The sequence below is a fragment of the Mustela nivalis genome (assembly GCF_964662115.1).
Source record: "Mustela nivalis genome assembly, contig: HAP1_SCAFFOLD_1316, whole genome shotgun sequence".
Lineage (NCBI taxonomy): Eukaryota > Metazoa > Chordata > Mammalia > Carnivora > Mustelidae > Mustela > Mustela nivalis.
The window spans coordinates 60,483-74,923 of NW_028135348.1; the positions used below are offsets into that span (position 1 = coordinate 60,483).

Below are 14,441 nucleotides of genomic sequence, written 5' to 3' on the forward strand. Positions count from 1 at the left end.
AGCTGAGGTCTCACGTACTGCACCTACTGCAGAACACTGAGAAATACCCTCTCCAAACGCCCTCTGCAGCGAAGTGCGAACGCGGTCTGCAACACTTTCAGCTGCTGCGTTAAGGAGAAACATGGCTAGAAGAGATTTTATAAGTAGCTGTTGTACACTTTCTTGCTCTCCTTGAGTTTTGTGCCAATTTGGAAACTAGGAAACACTGGGATATGCATGCTGACCTGGAGGCTATAAAACACATCCTCCCAAAGATTGGCAGGAGACGCAAAAACACTGGAAAGGGCTGAGTGAAACTTGAGGGATTTATGGTCGCGTTAGCCGCATCCAAATATAGCTTAGGCACTTAGGAGGTTAAGGATTTTATAGAAGAGAGTTCAGATGAAAAATTTACTCTTTAGGTCCACGGGCTATGTGGACTTATGATTTCCATGGATTTAGATGGAATCAGGCTAGAAAACATTAAAAGACAAACTCTGGAATATGAAAATTGCCTGATACGAAGTTTCCTAGAGGTAGAGAGTGAGTTGCAATCTTCCCTTTCAGTGATGTTTACACCACAATGTGAGCAACTGGCCCTCGATGTTGAAAAAAAGTGGGGCTCATTCTCTTTCTTCTCTGAGGTGGAGTCCATAATGGGATGGGGTAGGGATAAATGAAGAAGACAATGGAGTGACAAGAGGTGAAAGGGAGGGAGGAAAAGAAGAGGGAAGGAGAGAAGGGAGCTTGGCAAGAAGAGTGGAGTAGGAAAAATATTGATATTTCAGGTTGATAGTTTTGGATTTTCAAGTGTACAAACTAGCCACTGATTTTAGCTTCCATCAGCATCCCAGGGAAATATATAAATAGTCTTATTCCTGAAATAACTATTGCACAGGGAGCAAGCATCAGATACTTAAGCTCTGTGAACATAAAAGATGGCTAACATGGGTGGCAAACACAACACGGGACTTACACAGGCTGAATTTGTGTAACATCTGCGAGCTTTATGGGATGTAAGCACTTCCTTCAATTGTGTTCCTCAACTGAGGATGCCTTATGCGTGAGTCAAGGTTACAAGCTTCCATTTAATTTTCAGGGTGAAATAACTCAAGCTCTTTGATTACCTAATGTTATATATTCTTTGATGTCCATCAGCTACTTTCTAACAGACTAAGCACCAAAAATTTGGCTCAGTTTAGGTATTAAGAGTAAAATAAAACAGCCCTTCCTTTAAAGTCAACATCCTCATGGGGATGACTAAAATGTAGAACAAAATAAGGATTTGGTTAATTGTGCTTTTGAGTCTCATACACAGTGGACACTATACTTTGGAGTCTTTTCAGCTCTGCCAGAACAATGTTCTTCCATAGAATACTTTACAATCAGAGTTTTCTTTTATGTGGCCCACTTACTAATGATATTCAGTTGTGGTATAAAATAAATATAGAAAATAAAGTCCACAGTATCCTATTCCTTTCTTCTTGGGATTTCTACCCAAGAACCTCCCTCCAACATCTTCTTTTCTTTTCTTTTTTTTAAGATTTTATTTATTTATTTGACACAAGTAGGCAGAGAGGCAGGAAGCAGGCTCCCTGCTGAGTAGAGAGCCTGATGCAGGGGTTCATCCCAGGACCCTGAGAACATGAGCTAAGCTGAAGGCAGAGGCTTAACCCACTGAGTTACCCAGGCACCCTAACATCTTCTTTTCACAGAAGCATCCAAACTCATTTCCATCTCTGCCAACAGATTTGACCAGACTTAATAAATAGAACTATTTAAAAGTCAGCCTATATGTTAACTGAATTTAAATGAGAATAAATAAATAAATAGTTTTTTAAAGTTAGCCTAATCAAATAATAAATAAATAAAAATGTACTTGATATCTACAGTGACAAAAAGTACAAAGATTTAAATGTTCTATCTATATTGTAGAGAACTATTCAAAATAGGGGTCGATATTCAACCTTTGACATAAAAAAATTTAAACATTCCACTGCTATTAAGCGATGAAATCTTGAAACACCTTAGCGAGAGGTAATAGCTTGGACTTTGGGTAAAATGTTAAATCCTTACCCTGACATATCAGGTGATCACGATCTTGTGCTAACGTATGCCTCTCTCTACAGTGAACAGTCGTTCAACACGCGCATATTGCCTGCTCCAGATTTATGTAGGGTTCCTGTTTCCTGAGCTCGTATTGAGCCTCATCCCTTTGCCCATGTTCTCAGGCTTATTATATTCATTTGGCATGACCTTCTGTTTCTTTCCCTCCCTTCAGAAGTTCGCTCTTCCAGAGCCAGTACCAATTTCACTTCCAACTTCTCTGAAGAACTCCTTCCCTCCATGCTAGCATATTTTCTCATCAGTATAGTTCATTTGGAAAAAGAAAAAAAAATAAAGCATTCACTTTCTCGACACATCTTTCTAAATAATCATTCTGCATGTAGTTATGTCTATTCTCACCAACCCTGTTTTAAGTGTTTCAGGATTGGGAAGCATGCTCCTCAGTGAGTTCAAATTAACTGACTAGCTGTGTCTACTAAGAGATGTCCTTGTAAGATCTGGAGCATACTCTGTCATGGACTTACAGTCCATTCATATGGATAGAAATACTCATTTTTGGCAGTCCATAAGACTATAACTCACCAGACAGTAAGTGTGATCAATTAGGTAGAAGTTATGAAAAATAGACCTTGAAACTCTCTTTCTACTAAACAAACAGGTTGCAGACTCTATAAATTCTTAAAGAATTTTTTTTAAACCAATAAAGAATTTTTTTAAACCAATAAAATCTTCCTGGGAGGACATAAAATCCACCATCATTTCTAAACTTAAAGCTTAGCCTCCCATTAGAACTATAGAGGTAAGTTTTCTATCTCCTATTGCATTAAGCATTTTAAACCAAAGATATTGCAATTACTAGCTTGTCTTTGTCAAAGCAGAAAACTAATAGTAATTTAGCTTTGGGTGTTTCTTTGAAGGATTCAAGACTGGCTTACCATGTGTCATTCTAACTAGTACAGATTACTTTTGTTGACTAGCATTTTTGTTTATTTTCTAAGTTTGTGGGGGTTTTTTGTGGATCCACAAGAAAGGGGATTTAAAAATAAGCCATGACCAGCCTGGATAGGAAGAGACTACATGAGCCCATGCTGGTACAAGTCTTTTCTCATTCCTTTTCCAACCCAGCATTCCCTCCACTCCTCTGCCTCCATGGATTTCCCTTAGTTTCTTTATTCTGCAAGGGCACTTGACACTCGTCACTTTCCAAGTTAGGAGACCTGGCCTTGGCCACGAGGTCTCAATATATTATCAGGTCATTGTTCGGTGCTGGTTTCAGCTTTTCTTAATGGTGCACTTTCCCAAGCAGCTTTTTCATACATCATTAAACAGCAACTCTAACGCTTGTGCCCCCTTCCTGATTTACCGTAGATAGTAATGTTTAAGATTACATTAAACACCACACATGCTCTTCGCCACTTGAGCAACCTCGTGGTAATGAACAGTCAATAGTACCTCTAAATTAAGGCTCCACAAAGCTCGAAAGATTGGTCTTTCAGAAAAGGTACAACTATAATGCTAGATAATGAATTTCCTAATAATCTGAGTTTGGGGGTCCCCTTTTCTCTCTCCTAGTGACTTCAGAATCTAAAATGCAAAAACTAAATGCAAAAACTTTTGATGCTAAAAAGCAAATAAGAAAGTGACTGCATTGTCAACTATGGATCCAGAGTTGTTCAGATCAGCATTTACTGAGAATGTCATCTAGGAGGGGAGCAGGGAAGTAACAAACACAGGGACACTGCCTTCAAGGAGTCCAAAAACAATCAGGGAGAAAAGAAAGAGGTACAAGAAAGCATGTGATAACACCTACCTCTAGGCAAATATCTGTAGCTGCAAACTAGAGAAAGCACCCCAGGTTGGAACCTCCTTCATAGTAGTTTATAATCTAAAGTCATCTGGCAATACAGCTGTTTTCCCTATTAGATTGGAAATTATCAGTGGGCAGGGGTTGTTTTATGAATCTTTGTGTTTCATGCCTAGAATGCTAGCTAAAACACTCTAGAAACTAAGAAGTATATGTTGAACTAATCCAACCATGATTGCAGGTAGAATGAAAGTAAGAAAACTTGGGGGGGTATGATGTGGGAAGCCTCTCAAAGCACAAAGATTCACCAGGAAATACTTGCTAAGTGCAAAGAAACTGGTATTTTCTTTTCAGTGTTACTTGTCTACAAAATGCATCACCTAACTGAAAGTAGAGAACACGTTCTAAGAAGATAAGCATTCTCACTAAGCAACTAGAATGCTAAAGAATGAAGCTGCCTAAATTACACATCTTGAATTCTGGTGTTTTTACCAAAAGATACTCCTATAATCCTGAACTCTCTGCTCAAAAGCTTTTCCCTACTTTTACATGAGGGCTTCCCCTGCTCTACTCCCTAGGCTTCTGGAAACTGGGAAAGAGTCAGTATCTGCAACAGCATAAGAAATGGCCTTTGTTTGGATCATGCATGCAAACACACAGTTCTTCCAGGGTTATTCAGATAGGTGAAGTTGTGGTTTGAAATATCCAGATAATATTTACCAAATTTTGTCTTTCTTATGTTATTGGTTGGGCTGAAGTGATAGTGACTGAAGATGGAAATGTTAGAAGTCTTGGAAAGTTTCAGATGACCTAGGGAAAGGGAGATTTTCCCAAAGACCCACAACTCTAGCAAATAAGATTTGAGCCCTCCCCAACAGCACAGATTCTATTCCTGAGTAGGAACCTCTCATGCATTCTGGTAAACTCCCCTTAAAAGCACTCTGGGGGCACCTGGGTGGCTCAGTCAGTTAAGCGTCCCACTCTGGATTTCAGTTCAGGTCAGGATCTCAGGATCATGAGATTGATGCCCACATAGGGCTCCCAGCTGGGCATAGAGCTTGCTTAAGATTCTCTCTCTTCTCTCTCCCATTCTCTCTCTCTTCCTCCGGAAAAACAAAAACAAAAACAAAAAACACTCTGAATGCAAAAGTTAGGGATTGTATCTGATTTTTGATCATATAATAATCATTTCATATTTTTGATCATATAATAATGCTCCTGTGATAGCCTATCCTCAATACGCTTTGAGCAACAGCCTTTAAATTATAAATGCTAGGAGCAGAAATTTCTCTTCCCCATAGTATTTAATTGCTAAAGACCTATGGCTTTCTCTCCTGAGGGTAGCTAACCTATAACCAACCCAACAACTGTGTACATTTATAAACTTCACACTTCTGTTTTCTTAATTAAAGGGCTGCCACTTATTCATGAATACAGCCAATATTTATTGAGCATCTACTATATTCCAGGTACTGAGCTGGGCCTCTGTCAGATGAAGGAATAAATCACAGTATGGAAAACAGACAGCCATGGCTTGTCTTTCTCCCTCAGGCCCCAAACAGAGAATCCCCGGGACTAAATAAAGCAGGGCTGCCCTACCACAAACCTGGCAGTTGGAGACTTTTCTTTTTAGTTGGAGACTTTTGAAGCCACTTAACTTTGGTGGTAGAATCCACTCGATCCCACTCTCAGCTGTTCTTAGAAAGAAGTAAAAATATACATCTAATTTTCAATAAAAGGGGCAGAATTCACAATTTTTTTTACAAGTAACACCTATATGCAAGCACAATTTCATTAATTTTCCCAGGTGATTAATTTTATAGAATGTTGATTGGTGGCATATTTTCTTTCCTGGAACTTCTTGGAATATTTGAAATACAGTTCCCTTACTATTAATTTATAACAAGATTGATTGAAAGAAAATACTATGTGACAAATGCAACCAGAGGAGTTCCATGAAGGAAGGGGTAAGAAATGGTGTCCATGTTTTTCACTGTTTCTATCCCTCACCACCTCTGTGGCTCCATAAATATTTATATGTTATATGATATTTTTATAAGTATTAATATTAATAATGTAAATTTAATATTAGATATAATATCTATAAATTGTGTCTGGTCAACTTTGAAAAATTCCTTGCCCACCTCAGTCTGTAAAACCATTTACCTAAGATACTTAAAAAGCCTGAGGTGTGCTGCTTTATGCTTCAGTTCATGCTTTGCAGTTCCCTCCTGTGAGAAATCTGCTACAGGTGGCCCTTGGATCCTTTCTGTGATTGGTGGCTACCCCACATCACCAAATGGTATCCTGGCAGCTTGCGTCTTCCTCTGGTTATGGAACATTCTGTTACCATAGAAGAAGATGACATGGGTGCTTCTCACTCAGATAGTCCAGCCCCCAAATCCCCCTCAAAAAATCGTTTCTAAGCCTACTGGAAGGCTAGAGAGAAGTTCACTTTATGTTTTGAAAAGCTTATAATTTTCCTTCTCTTTTTGGTTTCTCCTTTATTTTTTTTCCTGTCTTGGGAGAGTTGCCTTCTGTGTCTCTTGAGTCCTTCAATGCCCTTGTTTTTAATCTTCTCATTCTCCCAGCAATATATTTCTGTATGATGCTCTCTCTCTCGCTTTTTTTTTTTTTAATTAGGAAGGGGAAGGGGGCAGGTGTGTTATGCTCTTTGAACATTCCTATATGATCATTAACAATATTTTTATCACATTCAATTTAATTTAACAAATATGTATGGAGTGAATGCAGCATGCCCTGTGGTAGGGAGATTGGAAGATACAAGGGTGAGAAAGGCTACTGTGGAACTTTCTCTCAGTGAGCCACCTGCTTAGCAGAAGAAAATCATTCACACTAGTTAAAGCCTAACATGCCAGGATAGCATAAGTGCTATGAAAGGCTTGTGGCACCAAAGATAAGGGATTATGTCCATCTGAAAGGATTGCAGATTGTTTCACAAGTTAAAGATTTGCACTATGTGCATAAATCAAATCATGTTGTATACCTAAAATTAATACAATGTTATCTATTAATTATATTTTAATTAAAGAGAGATAACATTTCAGTGAATAGAATTTTTATAGCATTCCACAAGCTGGTGCAGACACTCTGGAAAACAGTATGGAGGTTCTCAAAAAGTTGAAAATAGAGCTACCCTATGACCCAGCAATCGCTGGGTCATACCCAAATACTATTGGGTATTTACCCTAAAGATACAAATGTAGTGATCCAAAGGAGCACATGCACCTGAATGTTTATAGCAGCAATGTCCACAATAGCCAAACTGTGGAAAGAGCCTAGATGTCCATCAGCTGAAGAATGGATAAGGAAGATGTGGCACGCGTGCACACACACACACACACACACACACACAAATACTATGCAACCATCAAAAGAATGAAATCTTGCCATTTGTGATGATATTGATGGAACTAGAGGGTATTATGCTGACAGAAAGAAGTCAATCAGAGAAAGACAATTATCATATAATCTCTCTGACATGAGGAATTTGAGAGGCAGGGTAGGGGCTCGTTGGGGGAAGGGAGGGAAAAATTAAACAAGATAGGACTGGGGAGGGAGACAAATCATAAGAGACTCTTAAGCTCAGGAAACAAACTGAGGGTTGCTAGGGGGGAGGTGGGTAGGAGGGATGGGGTGGTTGGGTGATAGACACTGGGGAGGGTATGCGTTATGGTGAGTGCTGTGAATTGTGTAAGACTGATGACTCACAGACCTGTACCCCTGAAACAAATAATACATTATATGTTAATAAAAAATAAATAAATAAAAGATAAAAAAGAATATTTATAGTATTCCCAGACAAAGGAGAAATGGTGGGCAGAGATATTTGGGCAAGAGAACCAGGATGTATTTTGGAAATGATAAATCATCCCTCGGGAATGGGGAATGCTTGGGAGGGTTAGTCAAAAAAAGCCTGGAAAGGTAAGTTAAAGTCAAGAGAGCGCCTGCAAGACTAAGTGAGGGAATTAAGAAACAGAGCTCTAGAAGAGTCTTGATCTGTGTCATAGAGAGAAAGTCCCATTAGCAGGTTATAGTCTAGAAGGCAACTTCACCTTATTAGGCTGCTACAGAATATCCGGCTGACTCAAAAAGACTAGAGATTCCTCCTCTCCTTTTAACGATTTAGCTAGCAGTGGCTGTCAATTTATGAAGAGATTCCTCAAAACATGAAGGACTCAATGAAGCAGTAAGATTGGCCAGGTTGTTGTACAGGGTTCTCATATTCCTACTAATACATTCTGCTTTCCATGTTCACAGAGCTGAAAAAGACTGAGACTCTACATCGGTTTGGGAGCAGTAGTTCAAACTAATAAGTTTAGGATTTTCAGAATAGTCTCTATTCTTCCTTCCTGTCATATTAGAGATTATTTTAAAAAATCCATCTTTCTGCCCAGATTTTTTCCTCCATCTTCCTCTTGGCTATTTCCATTTTCCCGCACCAAAAATAATTACTTATTGAACAGAGCAAAACATGAATAATCTAGAACCTGAAGAGAAGAGTGGGAAAAAAAAAAAGGCAGCACTTGAAGACAGGGGAAAAAAGTGGAATGGATGCTGTAAGCTTCAAGAAAAATGCAAGCACTTGGTGAATGGCAAGAAGTGGATCCTACAACTAGATGAAGATTCTACTCCAGAAGGACCCCATTGGAGCAAGCCTTTTGGGTTTAAAATTGCGTATGATGCTTTTGAAACTCTGGACCTTCAAATTTCACTTGGCCTTGGCAGTCATAAGTACTGGGCTGCTGCACATTATGTTATCTTATTCCCCTGGCTGTCCTAGACATAGAGAAAGAATCACTTTCAAACAAGAATTTTTATTGTTTTCATCACACTAGCTTTAGTCGGGCTATTAAAAAAGACTTTCTTTTATGAAGTTTCTCTTAGAAAACAATGGATTATAAGATAACAGGAAATGACCGCAGGCAAGTGAAAAAATATTGGTAATGTTTTAAGAAAACTTTCCAGAAGTTTCTTTGGATTTTGTGTTCTGCCAAGCTTCAACCACGAGCAGTTTTCCCCTTCTTCCACTTCCAGGCAGCAAAACTGTGGGGTGGTTCATTTCCCATATAACATGTATCATCCTGAATGAAAGTGGGTCTGTTCCTCTCTTGTCTAGATAACTATCATAACAGGAATGGTTTGACCCAGTCTTCTGTAAACAACTCCCTCCCCCTAGCCAAACAAAAAACAAACAAACAAACAAAAACAAACCCTTAATCTTTGAGAAGAAACCAGTATGTTGCTTTCTGCCATTTGGAAAACATAAAGCAATATCTCTGCCCCACTGCTATTTAAACCATAAGCAAATCTGCAGTGCTCTTTGGGGGTGAACTAGAGAGTTTGGCAGAGGGCAGCAAAGACATGGAGAGAGATCCTAAATCTTTGCCTGAACTTTGTCCTCAGTTAGCTTCTTTCTTCCCCCCTTTTCTCTGGAAAGGGAGCTGGCAGGTGGCAGGCTAGGCAGCAAACCACCAGCAGGCTGATTACAGCTGTGCATATTTGGCAAACAAATGTTAATTTTGGAATTGGTTGTGGGCCAGCTCCACCGAGTGGGGGCAGGGAGAAGAACCTGCTGTTGCTGTACTGGAGAAATTGAATGTGTCCATGGACAACAATAACCTAAAGCACTCCATGGAGAACCACAAATACAAAGTCAGCTCCAGTGCCACTGCTGGGGACCAGACACCATCCTAGGACCGGACAGAGAAGGCCCGAACAGAGAAGATGCCTTTCTCCTGAGAAGCAGTAGCCCTGCAAAGAGGGCAGTGACTAACACTGCTCCTTGCCTCTTTCACAGAGAATTGGAATAGTGCCATTAGACGGAATCTGCAGGCATTGCATCACACCTTCAGGGAATTTAAATTCTCCAGGGGCTCACTTTTCTGGCCCAGCTCCCAGACCATCTGATCCTGTGCAAGGAACTCTAAGTTAATGTCAGGGTGGCTTTCGTTCCTCCGATTCTGGGCAGCCTTAGACAAATCTGCATTTCTCCATCTCTACAACTGTTTGAGCTGCCCCTCTCCATTTAGATGTGGGAGCATAGGATCTAATAGTAGATACAAAAGTAATATCAAATAAAAGTCCACTTGCTTTCACCGGAAAGGGCCTGCTGAAGTGGAATCATCTAAGAACAGTCTAATAGCAGGATCATTTCATGCTCCATATCTAAGCACCTCCCAAAGGCCGCACCCCTAATACCATACCAGAGAGGTCCCTAGCCCCTTCCAACCACATGAAGGAGCCATCTGTGAACCAGAAAGCTGGCCCTCACTAGACACTGAATCTGTTGGCACCATGACCTTGGACTTCCAGAGAGGTCCCTAGCCCCCTCCAGTCACAGCAAAAAGCCATCTGTGAACCAGAAAGCTGGCCCTCACTAGACACTGAATCTGTTGGCACCATGACCTTGGACTTCCAAGTCTCCAGAACTGTGAGAACACGTCAGTGGTTTATTAGCTACTCAGATTGGGGTATTTTGTTATAGCAGCCCGAACGGACTAAGACCTGTGTGGGAGGGAAGAGATTTTTTTCCATCCATTCCTATAAGAAATAGAAATATACAAGTTGCTGTAAGGATCCAAAAAAAGGGCACGCCCTCCCCACCTTACATGTCATGTGTTGGGGGAGAAGAGGGAGGAGCTGCCTCAAAATTTATCCAATCTCCTTTGCCTTTTATATCTATTTTACAATATGATGATAATTGATGCCCATAATGATGACCGAATTTCAATAGAGATCTAGAGTAATTTCTGTGCCATCAAATAATGAATCACTTTCAGGAGTTTCAGCATTTGGCAGAAATCCAAACCTCAATCGGTATGTATTTTGTCACTCTTAGAAGTAACCAACATATCTAAACTAACCAGAGAACTCCTCAATTATTTTAGAGAAATGAAAATAGATGTTTTCGCACACCTGTAGGAAAATTACAAGTAGCTATCTTGGGACACTTCTACATTATATTGCACATCTGGAAGGAAATTGAAAAAGTTAACCCAGTAACCAGTTATGGTTAGTATCCAAGATATCTCAGGACAAAAGTTAGGATTTTTGAAAATGTCTAAATGTGCACAGATTTTTTTTAAACTTTTTTAACCAGATATTCAGTTTAAACGACTGGCCTATGAATTTCTACTGGTCTCACTGTCATGCCAACTGTCTTTCAGAATACTTATTTTAGCAATCTGCCCTCTCCTTCCATTTCAATTTTCTTGGCACACTGACCACAATAAGAGAAGAGTCTAACCTCCCTATCTAATTGCTGGTTTTGCAGAATGACTAAAATATGATCAGAACAGTGAGTACAGATGAGAAGCAGCTGTCAATGTTATGGTCCCAGGCTCTTGGTAGACATTCCATGAAATCTTTTATCTGGGAGTGAATTTCTTAGGGCCTCTCCTATCTGTAGCTTCTGTCATGCAAGATGAGTATAGCACAGTGGTTTTGAGCATTGTCAGGCAGTGGTGAACATGAATTTGAAATCTGGGATCAAGACATTACTCTGAAGGGTCAGCATATTGATGAATTGTATGGCAAATCCCATGTCTCCATATATATGTTTTGTGGGGCTACATTGTGGTAAATTATTGGGTTTAACCAGATATTTAGCCAGATTAATGCAAAAGCTAAAAAGTGATTTCTACCTTTTAAATTTTCCTCTTGGTGAGCCTTTATGACCTCAGTTAACCAGCACCCCCTTCCCTGTAGGTCAGTGTCAAACACTCAAGATCTAAAACTATCTTGTTTGGTGCCTTTTGTCTGCTTCCCACCATGAAAGTGTAAGCTTCCCAAAAGGACTTGGCTTTGCTTGCTACTGGATCCCTAGCACTTGGACTGAATGGTGATATATAAAATCTTAGTAGATAGTGCTACTGTGCATACAAATAAGAGAAAAATAAATGAAAGTTTACACAAATTTGTTTGAATATGCATTAGATATCTCTGAGAGCATCGCGCACACCTGATAACATTAGTTGCTTTGGATGCCAAGGAGGAAGATGTTTCACTATCTGCCCTTTTGTACCTCTTGAATTTTGAATCACGTGATTATATTACCTATTCAAAACCAAAGGAATAAAGCTTTTAAAAATGGAGTGCTCTATATTTGCAAATGGAGTTTAGATACCTCTGAAGGGTACAATTATTTTTCCATTTTCGTCAATCCTATGAGCCTTTACACTTACTTGTTGGTTGTCTAGGGGATCCAAATCATATTACATTTTTACATATTTTGCCCCATCATCTTAAAATATTAGTCAAATATAATAATATTAGAAGTCCCTGACCCCTAATTCAGATTATTCTATACCATGAGAGGGAAAAAAAAAAATCAAATGAGCCAATTACACAGGAAGGATGGAATTGCATAATTAAGAACATTCACGATGGTTTTACTGAAAAGCATTAAAATGGTCCATTTTCCAATCATTCATTGCTTTTATTGGACACCATCCTGACTTAATAGAATGGTTCTTCTTAACGCTGTTAATTTCTGGAAGGGCTCCAAGGCAAATGAAATCTTGATACTCGTGTTCTGGGAATACAAGCTGTGAAATGGTGGAGGTGGGGGGTCGGGGGGAAATCTTGTTGAAGATGAATTTCACCCTGAAATGTGACAGGACGCTTCATACCTCATCAAAACCTGGGCAGTTTATCTTATTGCTTCCTCCCAGACTCTACGATGATCTTCTGTCACACTGAATAAGACTCGGGCAGCTAACTACAAGAGGGTAAGGAGAGAAACTAAAACCACACTACAGATAAATATTTCATGCTTTTTACTGGCTGCTTCCCCCCACACAAGGGAGTTGTGCATGAGTGATTTTAGTTAGAATAATTATATCAAATAATTATAATCACATCAAGGATAAGAATATTAACAACACCACCATTACATTGGATTGAACCAATAGCCTACTTCAGGAGAGGCCAAGGTTATTTCATAGTTATGGTTGGGATCTCCTTACCTCACCATGAGTGCAGTAGGCTAGGTTGCTGCTCTTGATGTCACTTCTTAAGTGTCCAAACAGAAATCCAGTTGTGGACTCAGAGCCTCTGTCTTTTGCCTACCATGCCATTCTTGGCCCTCTGCTGTGTCTCGGGACATTTATGGATGATCCTGGATAAAAGAAGGTGGGATGAAAATATCCAACAAGTTCATGAAAAACGCATCATTGAACTGTGAGTCGGGAAACTTGAACCAATTAACTAAGTAGATGCGTGTTAATTATTCAGAAGGAATTAGACTAGTTTTTACCAAAATACGTTCCATTTAACCATAATATATACCTGGGTTTATAACTATAAACCACATTTACTCCAGATGTTCTTAATATGTAACAAAGTTTTGATTCAAATACATTACTAATTCAAAAATCGTGTGTTTTTTCAGGTAAGATAGAAGTTTCCTACATTTCCAAGGGAAAAAAATCTGCTTTCCCAATTAGAAGAGCAAAGAGCAAAAATAATTCCATCTACAGCATTAGCCTTACTGAATAAACTCCTTTCAAACACTTTCAAAGCACCTTTGTACTTGTAAACAACAAATATACTTGCTTCAAAGACACTGATAAAGCAGAAAGTATATCATTCTATTTGGTTGAAAGAAGTTGTGCTGAATTAATTTTTAAGGATCCTCTAACTAAAACTTTCCTAAATTGTTACAAATTAATGAAGTTTTACCAAGTCTTACATATGTATACTGCATGTGTACACAACTGTACAGTTTTCAGATAAGTACATCTTCACCCCTATTCTTAAAATCATTACACCCTGACAACACAGAAATCCAAATAACGATAAGACAAAATTTCATGGTTTCTGTGGACACATATCTAAAGATTACATTAAAACGGAGAAGAGGGGCGCCTGGGTGGCTCAGTCAGATAGGCATCTGCCTTCAGCTCAGGTCATGATCCCAGGGTCCTGGGATTGAGTCCTCCATCGGGCTCCAAGCTCCATGTGGAATCTACTTCTCCCTCTCCTTCTGCCTGCTGTTCCCCCCCTGCTTGTGTTCTCTCTAATAAATATATAAAATCTTTTAAAAAATTAAGTTTAAATGAAAAAGAAATGATAGTCATTATATGTTTTGTTTACTTAACCCAAGCATCTTATATCCCCAAATTCTAGATAATGGGATATAGCAACCAGTAAAATTCAGGTAACAAATAAAAAGAGCAAATGCGGAAGGTCTGTAGTTGGGTTTGTCTGCATTGGTGCCTGTTTGTGAAAGATCAGTTCTGTATGTCTAAAAGTATGACCATGCAAAGATAAGTTTCCTGACCTTGGTAGAGGACCACAGCACTAGCACAGCTCTCTGGACTCCCAAGAGGGCAATACATTTCACTACTTCTTTTTACATACCCAAGGTTAACACATCACAGGAAAATTGACAAGACCAACGGGCACATAAATATTTGTTTATTAAAATGTGCACAGTAGCCATCCCATTTACATGTACAAATTAATTAAACTGTAGATACATGTTCTAAGAATAAGATTGATTTCAAAGTACTTTGTGGCTAGGTCCACATGCCCATACCACTTTAAAAAACCATTCTTTTGACTT

General features: G+C 39.2%; 1 long non-coding RNA gene across 3 annotated transcripts in view; it reads right to left on the reverse strand.

The window, feature by feature from the left end:
- Nucleotides 1-14,441, reverse strand: part of LOC309857809 — a 112,842-nt gene that overhangs the window by 57,206 nt on the left and 41,195 nt on the right. The window contains exons 2-3 of one of the 3 annotated variants that reach the window (XR_014307922.1): nt 12,841-12,992; nt 2,789-4,949 (exon numbers count right to left, since the gene is read on the reverse strand). This is a non-coding gene — a long non-coding RNA (uncharacterized lncRNA). Of the gene's footprint in view, nt 1-2,788; nt 4,954-12,840; nt 12,993-14,441 lie in introns of those variants that run through there. The other 2 variants (XR_014307923.1, XR_014307921.1) reach the window with 2 other exon arrangements.